The sequence below is a fragment of the Rhinolophus sinicus genome, chromosome 3, assembly GCF_057876585.1.
Source record: "Rhinolophus sinicus isolate RSI-liver-muscle chromosome 3, RSI-T2T, whole genome shotgun sequence".
Classification (NCBI taxonomy): domain Eukaryota; kingdom Metazoa; phylum Chordata; class Mammalia; order Chiroptera; family Rhinolophidae; genus Rhinolophus; species Rhinolophus sinicus.
In genome coordinates, this window is record NC_142503.1 from 186,773,111 (window position 1) to 186,786,271 (window position 13,161).

Here is a 13,161-nt window from a genome sequence, read left to right on the forward strand (position 1 = left end):
AGTAACATTTCTACAATGGTAGCGTCCAGGTTTGAATAAGTCCTTGGGTATATCATTCATCTCTTCTTAAAACGGTTTACATCTTTATATCTTGCCTATACCCTTTTTTAGAAAGCATTTCCCTTACTTATTCTTCCCCAGTGCTGTTGCAGAATATTTGCTTCAAGTTTTTGCCAGCTTCCCTTTGGAACAGAGAGCAACTGCTTAACAAATGGCAGGTTTATGTAAAAGGAAATCTCCATGGTTTAACGTGCATTTGTTTCCTGTCAGTATGTACCTTCTGTTTCTGTTCACGCATAATCATCTTGTAACCTGCATGGAAAGGCAAAGAAACCAAGGCTTGGGGAAATGGATATTCATGCAATTACTTCCACACTGATTTTCCAATTCTTGGCCCAAAGAGCTTTCCATGAGACAGAGGACTCCAGTTGGTACCTGGGGCTGTGCTATGGAGAAGGCTGGATATAAAAATGATGTTGCAAAGTCCCTTGTAAAATCCATACATTGTCAAAAGAGCTACATCATCACTTGGATGAGGTCTTCCCTCTAGAGAAAAACTATTTCAGGGCACTAAACTACATTGCCTATAACGAAATTGTTATATTTCCCTAATGAGTGTATAATTATTTGTCTATGTGACTCCATTAGACTGAGTGTGGACCGAATAGGGACTCAATATATTCATCACATTCCTGACACATGTTTTGTGTTTTCTACAAATGATTATTAAATGAATAGATGAATTATATACTGTAGTGTGGTGTTTCAAAATCAGAAGGGTATGTATTTCAATGTCATGGATTCACATAAATCAAGCCACATTCACAAAAAAGGATACCATGCATTAGAAGTAGTTTATACTCATGAGAGAAATGAAAAGCTACCTCTCCAGTGTGTTCACCATCGACTTCATTACAAAAATTCTTTTCTTAGAAGAAAGGATTTATTCTCTCTACCTGCTGGAGGAGTTTACTCATGAAGTCAACAAGCATAATTTGAGTATTTACCAGGAGAAGAGAAAACTAAGACTGACTCAGTTCTTTGAGACTCTTAGGTCTAGTCCAGAAACAATCATGTAGATAGCTATTATCACTTTAAAGGAGAATGAAGTGAACACTATACTGTCAGAAAACCAAGAAAGAGAAAGAAGGATAAGAAGTCATGGATGTCATCTTTTCATAGGGAAGTTGGAATTCTAAACCGACCAGATATGACAATGAGGATTGAAAAAGAAGGGGGCATTTCAGAATAGAATCAACACGATTTGGGAATTACTGTGTTTGGGGATTGTAAAACATGCGGTAGTTAAAGATGATTCAAAATATATAGCCAAGAAGAGATTGTTGAACACTTTCCTAAGGATATAGCATCGTGCAGGAGGAATTTCCTGGGAGATTATTTCTGGGTGAATTTGATATCTGGGGTGAGGTGGGGTGATGTTTACAAATTGCACTAACTGCTTATTTGGCTTATTTAAAAATTCCAAATTCATGAGGGTGGGCAGGGCTTACTGATTTACCTCCAAAGAATAGATTATGTAAAAGGACAAATAACTTTACAGTAGAGAAACCCTGCACACAATACCTAGAGAGTGACGAGGTCATGCTGACATCCTGTACTGCCTGACATGATGTGATGAGAACACACTACACCTCCATGGTATTACTTCCCCAAACCCATAATTAGAGTTCAATCACGACAAAACATCAGACAAACCAAAACTGAGAGACAAAATACCTGACCATTACTCCTCAAAACTCTCAGGGTCACAAAAAGCAAGGAAAGACTGAGGACCTGTCACAGAGCACAGGAGATGTACTGACTGAAGGCTATGCAGTATCCTAGATGGAATCCTGAAACAGAAACAAGGACAGTGGTGTAAAAGAACTGATAAAGTATGAATAAAGTGTGCAGTTCAGTTAATGGCAATGTAGCAGTGTTGGTTTCTTCCTTTTGATAAGTGTTCGAAGATGATCACTTCAGGGGAAACTATGTTCAGATTGATGTAATTTTCCTCTGTTTTGAAGGCTGGGACTGTGTGATGCAAAGATAATATCGTTAGCAACAACCACTCAGATTTCTAAAGCACTGATCACATACACTGACTCATTATGTGACAACAATATGAGGCTGGTCAAACAGGTATCTTTATGCTCATTTTATAAATGAGTAGACAGTGGCTCGAAACGGAACTTATCCAAGATCAAAATTTTCAGGGCTTTGGGCTTAAACCATGATCTTGTGATTCAGAATCCTGTGTTATTTTTCCTTTCACCAAGTATGAGAAAGACAGGCCAATGTACAGTGTGCATGTGCAGATGGGGGAGGGTACAAGAGACATGGAGAGAGGGTGTTAAAGGATTTGAAAGGGAAGTCAAATTTCAATTGAAGTGAAAACCCCATTGAGGACTGAAGGCCTAAACATAACTAATGAGCTGACTTTCTGTTTTTCGAAGCTCACAGATTTTTTTTTTTTTTGTCTCTATACTTCCCTATCCTTATGGATAAGTGATAATTTCTCAATGAAAATAACCTTAGTATCACAGTTTTGTGAGTCTGAAAAATTATCATACTCTGGAGCCCTCGAACCACATTTGCTATTCCTTTGCTTCCTCTGGCCCCGTCATCACGTATTTCTAAAGCTGACTCATAGATCATGCGGATAAGAAATTTGTTACAGAGATTATGTTCCTACATTTGGTGTGATATTGTTCCATACTTCACTTTCCTCATCCAGATTACAGTAATGGCACCAACATTCTCACAGAGGGAGCACAGCCACATGATACTGTTTTCTTATAATTTGGAAACAGCACTAATAAAATACAAATTTTGTACATCTGCAACCATCCCCTCTTCCTTTTTCAGTCTTATTCATTTTCCAGGAGCATAAATCAGAAAGTTAAACCTGTACAAGGTTCTGTTTTGCCTTTAATCAAAAATGGATTCTTAAAGATAAAATAATATACTGTTATCTTAGATCAAGGTATCAAAGACATCATGTGCATACTTATGTAACTGACACACACAGGAAGATGGATGTTTAAAAGCAGGTAGATGAGTATTTGTCCCCAAATGTGGTCTTTCGCGTTGGTTCTGCAGCCTGACAAGCTATCCCTATGCTTTGCTGCCCCCTTGGCACACTAGAAGGATTTACAGCGGAATTCTGCACCCGGCGGCTGGAAACAGCTTTCCCACCCACCGCCTCTGCGAGCTGGCCTGGCTGGGGAGGCTTTTGAAATGGCTATTGCAGATTCTCACTGACTGGGGTACGTTGCAGAGAGAGAGATTAGGACATCTTTCTGGTGGAGAAACACATTTTCTCTTTTTAAAATAACTCAGTTTCCGCAAGATCCACGTGTTACCCTCTGAATCATTATTAAAGACTCGGCATTTTTCTTTCTTTCGAGAAAGAACGGGTCGGTTGAAGGTGTCTGAGTTGGCGCTCGGGGCGACGCTCTGGCTCATCTGGGTATGACGGTGATAGCAGAAGCATTCTGCTGTCAGTTTTCTCTTTTCTAAACTTACATCCGCGTCCACGAAAAGACTCGTCTCCAACTCCAGTTAACTTCTTGGGAGTCCAGAGCACTTAAACGAAGCTGCTACAAAATGCAAAGCATCTGGGTGACCGAGGCGGACGCTGCTGTATTGTTTGTTTTTTTGTTGTTGTTGTTTTGTTTTGTTTTTCCTTTAACCGCTCCCAAAGGAGCCGGGGAAATAATGCCAATCAAAATCTAGGCGCATAAAGCTGGCCTGCTGCTTCCAATGTTGAAACTCGTATATTTTCTGCATCGTCATTCCTGTTTGTAGTTCTCCTGTTTATACCATTCTAAGGCTCTGTGCCCCCCTCCATCCCCACCTTTCCATCTCTCTAGTCACATCGCCGACTCCCTCAAACCCGACCCCTCTCCATTTTCCCGTGTTTTAGTCTTATTTGAATACGTGGTCATTTGGCTAATGCGGGCACTGGATGCACGGGTGGGAGGCAGTTTTCCTTGCTATTTCATTTAAATGTGGCGTGGGTAGGTGGGTTCCTTACACAGTTCGTCTCGCACACGCAAAACAGTTAAAAGCTCGAGTTAGAACAAGCAGAGAGTTCCACATATTCAAAGAGCCTCTAGGAAAGGAAATGATACGAGGGACAGGAAGGGGGGAAGAAATAAAGGAATAAAACCCAACTTCCCTGGCAACTTCAACAAATCTGGTAACCGGAGGCAAAAAATAGATTCCGAGGGCTGGGTCTGGTCCGGATGAAATGCTAGGGCTCCTTCCCATGTCGGAGTCTGGCGCTGGAAGCCTGCCACTGGCGTCTTGCCACGCGAGTGCCCCCAGATAGCAACACACCCACTGGTAACGCACGTGAACAAAGCTCTTGCCCCGGGAGCCGCCGCCTGCGGTTTCCTAGTCGATTCCAGCTTCTCCAGGGAGTGTAAGGCGCACACAGGGTTAAATTAATTCCCTCCCCTGTAGGAGGGAGATGAGGGGGAGGGGGAAAGTAGCTTGCAGTCTCCAGCAGGGTACCTTGTAGTTAGTTGTACGTTCGAAACCTGTCGCCGTCACTCGCAATTTTGGCATCTTCCATTGTCACCACAGAGGAACCAGCTCTGGGAGAGAACATCAGTAGCTGCAATCTCGGCGCTGAGGCGTCGAGCAGCGACCGCGCAGGGTGCGTCTCTGGCCCTAGGTCCTGGTAGTCAAGCAGCGGCGAGGCGGCTGCTCCAGGGCTGCCGCTGTGTCCACCCAGCTCCGGGACCAAGTTGGCAGTTCTCAACGATGGGCAGGAGGGACCTCGGCGGCGACCCCTAAAACAATACCATGCCCCGGGATCCCCGCTGCTGTCGCGCCAGCTTCTTCCCTTTCCACCTCCCTGACCCTGTCGGATTTGGATGAGCCCATTGCAAGGAGACGCGCCGCCAGGTAAAAGGGCTGTGGTGCCAGGTGGAGTTTTCAGTAGCTGCCGGGGCTGCCACTACGCTAGCACCACGCGGTTTCTCTCTTTCTTTCCTTTCTTTTTTTTGTGTGTGTGGTGGGGGTGGTTGTTAACCAGCAGGGGTAATCATCGGGTGGGTGGGATGTTTTAGTCTTTATCTTTCATCCAGAGAGAAAATAAGCTGCTTAACTCTCCCCCGACTTTAGAGAGGTCTATTAGCAGGTCGAATACACTTCCTCTAAGGAGTTTTGTAACTGAGCTCTGAGTCAAAACGCAAATTTGCTAGCCTGCTGGAAGCATCACCCTAAATTAAGTTTCTAGAGCCACTAAACTTGCCGGAATCCAGCCTCTCACATCCCAAGAATGAATGTGAACGTTCCTACGTCCCCACCCTGAGCCCGCTCCATCTGCTGTTAATATCACCAGTGTTATTATCGAGAGCAAGCGTCTAAAGCCACCAGCACGCCCCCTGCCCGCAATCCGGGATCGATTAGTGGCTAAGAAGATGCGGGGGATGCTAATTCGTTTTCCTTCGAGTTAGGGAGGGGATTACTTTCTCCCAAACCAAGTCTTTCTCCAGCCCGTCTGGTCATCAGTGGCCAGGCACTGAGCTAGGACCAGCGCGTCCTCTCCGCGCGCCATCGGGGGCGGTGAGGACACGGGCAGCCCACTAAGCTGAACACCGATTGAGTTCCCTGCGCTGCCTGCGTGGGACGCGGGGAGGGGGTGGTTAACACCTCTAGGCGCTGAGTGCAGGGGGGCAAGGTGACAGTGAGGAGGGCGGGAGCAGAGCCTCTCTAGCTGCCAATTCGTCCCTGCGCGGGCTGGGAGCCGGCTGTACAGATTCCTCCACCGCGCTCACCGGTTCTAGCTAGTTCCCCTCGGTTTCAGCCGGCACGGTCACTTCTCGTTTGTAACCCCGGGGCAAGATCAAGGTTGAAGTCTGGGCACTAACCAGGGAAAGGAAGTATCGGGAAAGGGGGTTATTGGGGCGGGCTGGACCCACACTTGATGCCCGGGAAACTCCCGGAGCGTGTGAGGCTCTCGCTGGCGGCAGCTGCTGGTGGAGGCGGAGGCCACCGCTGCTGTCGTCGCTGGTGTTTTGCTCCTGGAACCTCTTAGCAAGATGGCACTCACTGTCCTAGTCCAATTAACTCCCCCAGCCATGTGCCCCACCCTCCGGATATTACTCACACACTGAGTTTGGGGAGAAGCTGGCTATGTATATGTCAGTCAAAGCATTTTCTTAGCCATCTTTGCCTTATGCATTATTTGCCTGGGTCGTGTGTGCCAGCGTGCCTCTCCGGTGTGCGTCTGGGTGGATCTGTGCGTGGCTTGTGCCTGGGAGGCAAATCGGGCGTTTTTCCAAGTCGTTTTAACACGATTTAAGCGCTCAAGTGCGTGGAGGCGATAGACCTAACAGGGATGCGAAGGAAATGAAAACAATTGGGAAAGTGGTGCCAAGTGACTCAGGCTTTGAACTGAGGACCCAGAAATCATCCCTAGCCGGCTGGTTGTGGCCACCGCCCCTGCCCAACTCTTCTGCTGCGCTATCCGAACGGATCCTTCGGGAGTTTGTCCTGTGCTAGTTTCAAGCTCGTGGGTACTTTTGGCCTGGCCCCACCAACGGCGCGTCTCTGCACAGCCCAGCACTTGGCGCGAGCTCGCTCTCCCTCTTCTGTTCAGATTCGGCCTCTGTACAGACTAGTTAGAACATGACAGCAACTTACTGGAGGCAGGAGCTGCGGCAATGAAATTAGAGGAGAAAACAAGACACCCCCTCCAAAGAGACGTGCACCTGGTTTTCTTACATTACTTTTTCACTGTTGCAAAGAGATTGGGAATTGGAAATGTTGCCTGTATTTAAATCAGGCTTCTTTAGCTGTCAAGCCCGTTTCCTAAATCTGTGAGGCTGAATTTGGTTGTCCGTTGTAATATTTGGGGAAAGTGAACAACGCTCTTTCCGGAGGCCAGCGTGAAGGGAGAAAAAAATGGGGTGTTTAAAATAATCATATTCAATTTTGGATTATATTCCCAAGTAGAGTTATTTAAGAAGGTCCGGGATCAGGGAACTAATGATGGGGTGGGGGGCAAACCACCAACTTTACTTGCATTTGAAATAACGCCATCTTGGTTGAGAGACTTGTAATATTTTTACCCTCTATTCTCACGCTTCGATCATGTCTTAGTATCTAAGTAATAGATATTGGAAGTACAACACCAAGTGGGAAGGAGGTAAATCGGCTTTCAGTGTTCAGATGGTGGCATTATCCCTAAGAGTTGGGGGGTGGGTGAGATGGTGCAGGGTAAAGAGAGAAGAGGCGGCATGCACAGTCTCGATGTCATCCGCGGTGTCAGCCCCGCGCTTGGCAACTCTCTTCAGGGAGGACAGGGTTAAGAGCCGAGTCTGACTTGGCCTCTTGGAAAGCTTTGGGTTGCGGCCGCGCCTCCCAAGCATTCTTTAAACCAGAAATGTGGGAGGGACTCCGAGAGGGAGGGAGTAAGCGAGGGAGGGAGAGAAAGAGGGCTAGAAGTGGGGAGCGCGCCAGAGCGCGAGGGACTGGGGGAGAGGAGGAGCGCGGGAGCCGCGGAGGCGATCCCGCGAATTCATTACTGTAAACATCTCCCGGGGGTGTCAGGAGGGTGGGGGTGGGGGCCGCGGCGCCTACATTAGCCGGGCCGCGTCGCATCCAGGCAGCAGTGAGGTCTGAGAAACCTCCCGACCCACGCGGAGCCGGTGCAGCACTCAAGCGAGCCCCGCGCAGCGCCACGCGCAGGGCTCTGCGAGGTGGGCACCCGGGCGTCCGAGGCGCGCTCGCCCGGCTCTCCAGACGCCCCCCGGGGTCCTCTGTCTCCGAGGAGCCCCGGCGCCGCGGGGCCTCTTTCCGCCGCCTTCCTCGCTCGCCCGCCTTTCGGGACTCGTTGGCGTGACCGAGGCGGAGAGGGGGAGGCAGAGGAGGAGGGGAGGGGGCCGCGGCGGCCGGAGCCGAGAGAAAGTGGCATGCTCGAGTCCTGGAGGCGTAGGTGGCGGAGGACTGGGGAAGACGATGCCGCGACTCCGTAGGGGAGAAAGGCGAGAGCGAGAGAGGCTAGCGGGGCGCCCGGGCATCGGCCGGCTACGGGGAGGCGCGCGCCGCTCTGAGCCTTCGGCCTCTGCACCCTCGCGCCCCGACGCAGCGGGCGAAAGGGCCGGGCTCCGGCAGCACCCACCGTCGCCGCCCCCGCCACCTGGAGGACCAAGCAAAAGTTTGGATTTGGGGGAGGACGCGGCGCTGACCGGGATTATTACCAAGGCTGGAAGGAGACCTCGAGAACCTTCGCAGGTAACAGGCACCCCCAACCTTCTTCTTCTAGCCTCTCCGCTGGGCTTCTGCTCCCTCCCAGCGCCTTTCCTGACTCTCTCCAGTTCTGGCTGAAAGTGAGAGGGAGGCGAAGTTCAAGATCCCGGGGACAGGCACCTAGCGCCGAGAGATCTACAGTAACGTTAGAGGGGCCCGTGGCGCTTCTCTGAGAACCGGGGGCAGCTGTGCAAGGAAGCGAATCTCTCCTGGGAATGGATGATAACCCTCGGCCCCAGCTGGTGCCTCCTCTTGTAGCTCGTTGGAAATTTAGAATGTGGAGTCAGTGGTTTTAGCATTCTTCAACCCAGGGAAATAATGCATGGATTTCACTCACTTCCACCCTCACCCTCTTACCCTTATTTAACATCTTTTAAAAATTATATGAACCCACCCGCATTCGCCCACCGCGTTCGGCTGGCGCAGGAAAGCAAATGGGGGCGGGGTAGATGTGCGTAAAAATTTCAAAGTAGGGGGAAAATTATCCTTCCCGGTTTTGACATCCCTGGGGCTCTCCTTCCCTCCTTCCATTCACTTTATGGCGTTATAAAATAGGAACTTTAGAAGTCACATTTTGATTGAAGGGAGATGAAACGCACTAACCATTGGTAACGTGAATTTGCAATGCTTGTGCGCGCGCGTGTGTGTGTGTGTGTGTGTGAGTGTGTGTGTGCGCGCGCGCGCGCGCGCTCGTTCGTGTGTGGGGTTATGGTGTTGCAGAGAGACCGGTTTTTCCTCGGTGGCCTGATGTACGGTAGTGCTGGGGCGGCGAGTGGTCGCAGGTGTTCACTGAGGAGGGGTCAACGGAGAGAAGCTCTCCTTTCCGGAATAGCAGCGTTACTAAGGCTAAGTATAAAGACAATAAAATAGCTCCTGCTTTTCACTCCGAGAGCGGAAAGATTCTAGCCCCAACTCCCCAACATCCCCTCTCGCACAGTCGAGTTTTTGGGTTTCCAAGCAGCTCAACGTTTGCTGCTATCATCTTTATTATGATCGTTATTTATTCACCTGGAAACTCGTAGTGACTTCTTGTAAATGGAAATCAGTCTTCAAGAGCTTTGATTAATTTTAGTGGAGGGAATCTCTTGTAAAGCTTACAGTAAGCTAATCAGGTGCAAGGCACAACTCCGTGTAAAGGTTTGCGCAGGAGTGCAAGGTGCTGATTAGATTTCTTTGCATGCTGCATTTGCTATGCAAAGCCTCTCCTAAGTGGAAACTATTGCTCCCAACTCAGCTGGGAGGCTCTTTTATCACCCAGGGTTTCAGGGAGCTTTGGGGCATGTCCACTTACTCTCAGGCTTATTGCTAAATTTATTATGTCTAACTTTTCTCCTACCCAAAAAGCTAATATGAAGGCTAGCTTCCATATCGGGAAGATATTGTCTGTAGATATAAGTGGCATGACCTTCTTAAATCTACAGTGAAAGGATACCCCAAACATTTTGAGGTAAATAGAATGCAGTTTGGTATTTGTCCAGGGACATATTTGGTGGTTGCAGTATTAATGTATAATTTTAAGTCAGTGTTAGAACTGGACATTTTTTTTAATCGCTAAGCAACATGCACCAGATCCATAAGATTGACAGGCCACCATATTAGAAGACAATAAATCGTTGGGTAATACACATACCATGAAAAGTTGCTTATTTCTTTACAACATTATTGCTCCCCCAAATACAAGCTTTCTTCCTCCCCTCCTCAAAGGCCCGGACAGGATAGGGTTAAACCATTTAGGATTTTTAATAATCACAGTGGACAGTTCAACACCATACTGTCAGGTTGAGTTGCAAATATCTGTGACTGGAGGAGGTTGCAAGATGGAATTTCAAACATGATTCCCTGTCTCTGCCAGTAGGTACAAGAAATTGTAAAAAGAATTGGGCTAGCTGTACTATAGCAGAAACTATTACAAAGCTAGCATATAGCATGGAAGGAATGCTGGGTTTTTTTTAATGCCCATGTCTTAACATGTAAGTAGTTTCATTGTGGGTTTAGAAATTCCAGGGGATGCTTTTAACAGAAGAAAGTAGATTCCCAAATGACTCCATGCTGGGCACCTTGGGGTCCCCAAGACTGTCATGATTTTTCCTGTATGCTAGATTTCAGATGATGTGATTTTACCGGAGTTCGATTTTGACAGGCTGGGTCTAATTTGAACGTCCCCTGATGCCTGTTACATTTATATTCTGGCCTGTCGGAGAGTTTGATTTAGGATTTAGACATAGCTCCCTTATATCTTCCCAGTTTGAGGCTGTGGTTTCAAGAAAGGCTCAAATATGTACAAGTCCAGAGTCTTAATCTGTAGAGACCCAGCATGAGCATCGGACCTAGTTTGACTCTTCAGCTTTGTATTCTACAAGGAAGAATTGCTGCTTCTATACTGAAGTTAGAAAACAGCAAAGGTGACTGACAGGGTGGCTCTTGGTTTTGGAAGATTCCGAAAAGGTCAAGGTGATGTCATTTTATTTCTATTCAGGTCAGACCTTCCAGGATAATCATCTTTTGGTGTCTTTAATTTCAATTCAAGTTCATTTTTCACTAGATTACTTTAATAACTTTGTGGTTACTGCCTTGGTGATTTGAATTCAGTCCATTAGTGACCTCTGTCTGCGAGAAGTGAATACTCATTGTTTTCCTTTCTTCTCATCAGAGTCTGCAGATTATGTGGGGGGCGGGGAAGCCAACAGCTCTGTAGTTCTTTCTGGATATTTAGATTTTTGAGCTTGATTTTTCCATTTCAGCGTTCAGTATGGGGAATGATATTTAACAACAGTAATAAAAATGTTACAGGCTAATAGGCTGCTAAATGGTTCTTCCATAGAGCACTGACAATACAATCCACATCAATAAAACCCGTGCTCTCCTCTGCCAATAAAAGGATTGTACAGTCAGGTAGACTAATGTTTTGAGACTCACAGTGCTGCTGGATGTTAGTGAAATTTTATTGCCCCTCAGGGAAGCTTGATTCAAGCTCAGAACATATATGTGGTAACTGGACTTCATAGCAGCAGTGTGTGTATGTCTTTAAATTCAGCTGTGCTTCTGTGACTTACTGTACGGATCAAAGGCAAAGTGGGGTATGAGAAGGGTGTCTATAAACAGATAGTCTTTTAAGGAGACCTAAAATCTGATTCTTAATCCAGCTTTGTCTTCTCAGGGTTTTCACATCGGAATCTCAATTTGAGTTGATTATTCTAAACGGTAACTGAAGACAAAGTTTACTGAATTTTTGAGGTGGGTGGATACCCATTATCAGACATTTTCCAGATGGTTTTTGATGTTAGTGGTATTTGGAGATATGGAATTTTTAGGAGGTTTTCTTTTTTTTTTTGTTTCCCTTACGTAGGTTTTGTGCAAGACATTTTTGAAGACCAATTATTATTATTATTTTATTATTATTACAGTTAAATAACCATTATAGTACCCCAGCCAACTTTCTTATTTTTCTCCACCTTCCAAATTGCTTTGCTCTTTTTTTTTTTTTTAATTATGTTTTTCTTCTAAAAACTACATGTTGGGGATAGGAGTAAGACTATCAGTACTTCTTTACTCTTTTCAGCAATGGGACCTCCCAATTAAGTATCTGTTTATAGTAAAACACACTCACACTCACATATAATATCAAGAACCATTTTAAGACACAGATTCTTTTCAAGGTTTTAAAATATGTTCCCTTTTAAGGAGCTATGACACAAATATTGTAATAAAAATATCCTGTGTTCCTATGAATACAGAGGCTTATTTCAGTCACATGGAACAGTAAAACACTGTAGTAGCAAAATAATCAGTGGTATTTTCAGTACATGGTCAAAATCTGTTAGAACCTTCATGGTTTTTCTTTTTCCCCCCTTGGCGAATTTCACATCTACTGGCCTTTTTGGTTTTCTTTGATTTCTTCTGCTGTGGCTCTTTGAAGTGATTCAAAATTAAACAGTAGCTACTTCTTAGGGAAATTCATCATGCTATGTTCAGGATTCCAGAAGAGTTAATGATGCAGAAAAAGTCCTGTAAAACATCTTTCTAAAAGAAGTCCTTTTCTTGCAGGCTTCCCACTTACTGGCCTCCTGTACCATTTGCAGTGAATTGGAACTTCGTTATTTATTTATTTTTCAAATACCACCTCTAACTTAATTTAACGTGGGATGTGTTTCTACAGAAGCATGCAGCACCATGTGTCCTGAGTCGCTTGAACAAAGCAGTGTCGTTTTTACGGATCTATAATAAGGGAAGGTCAAAGAAAATATCCTCATATAATTTGGGAAGTCAAAAGGCCACATTCATGATTCTTAAACACTGGTCGGTTATTCTGCTGATACTTAATAAGGGCACACGCTTTCTGGAAGTTTAGTGGTTAAAGACCTCAGCCATTTTTTGAAGCATTCACAAAATAAATCTCTGGTGCTCTTACCTATTAGGTGCTCATTAGAACTGAGCTGTTTTTTCTCACTTTCTTACAAGGTTGCTTTTAAGGAAATATTCAAGAAACTTGGCAAAAGGTCTTCTGTTCCCCTCAGGTCACAGGTCATATGTTATATGTGTATTTCAGTTCTCTTTATTAGAGCTTTCAAGGCACAGATAAAATACTCTTCCAGCTGAACCTTTTAAGAACCTGAGGGCTTTTGGATTTAAACCTACCGAAAAATATCAGGTACCCAAATTCATATATGCCATTAAGCCTCAGAACACTGAAACCTACTTCAACAGGGAGTAAAAGAACAGTGGCTCCTAAGATCGGTTCACAAATTTATTGTCCATTGAAGTCAACAGAGGTCATGCGGCTGAATGGAAAACATTAGACTCTTATCAGTCCCGAAATAGGTCCACATGTTGGTGTCACTCTTAGCCCCAGCTGCCTATGGGCATCACGTTTATGAAATCCAGTGTCAAAATAGT

At 45.9% G+C, this 13,161-nt stretch overlaps 1 protein-coding gene across 3 annotated transcripts in view; it reads left to right on the plus strand.

Annotated features, from left to right (window-relative positions):
* The first annotated feature begins 4,486 nt into the window (after positions 1–4,486).
* The window catches only part of FLRT2 (fibronectin leucine rich transmembrane protein 2), a 100,704-nt gene continuing 92,029 nt past the window's right edge, over positions 4,487–13,161 (plus strand). For 2 of the 3 annotated variants that reach the window (XM_019731120.3, XM_019731118.3), the window contains exon 1: positions 4,487–4,917. The gene's annotated coding sequence lies outside the window, so the exon portion shown is untranslated. Of the gene's footprint in view, positions 4,918–8,123; positions 8,254–13,161 lie in introns of those variants that run through there. The other variant, XM_019731121.3, reaches the window with a different exon arrangement.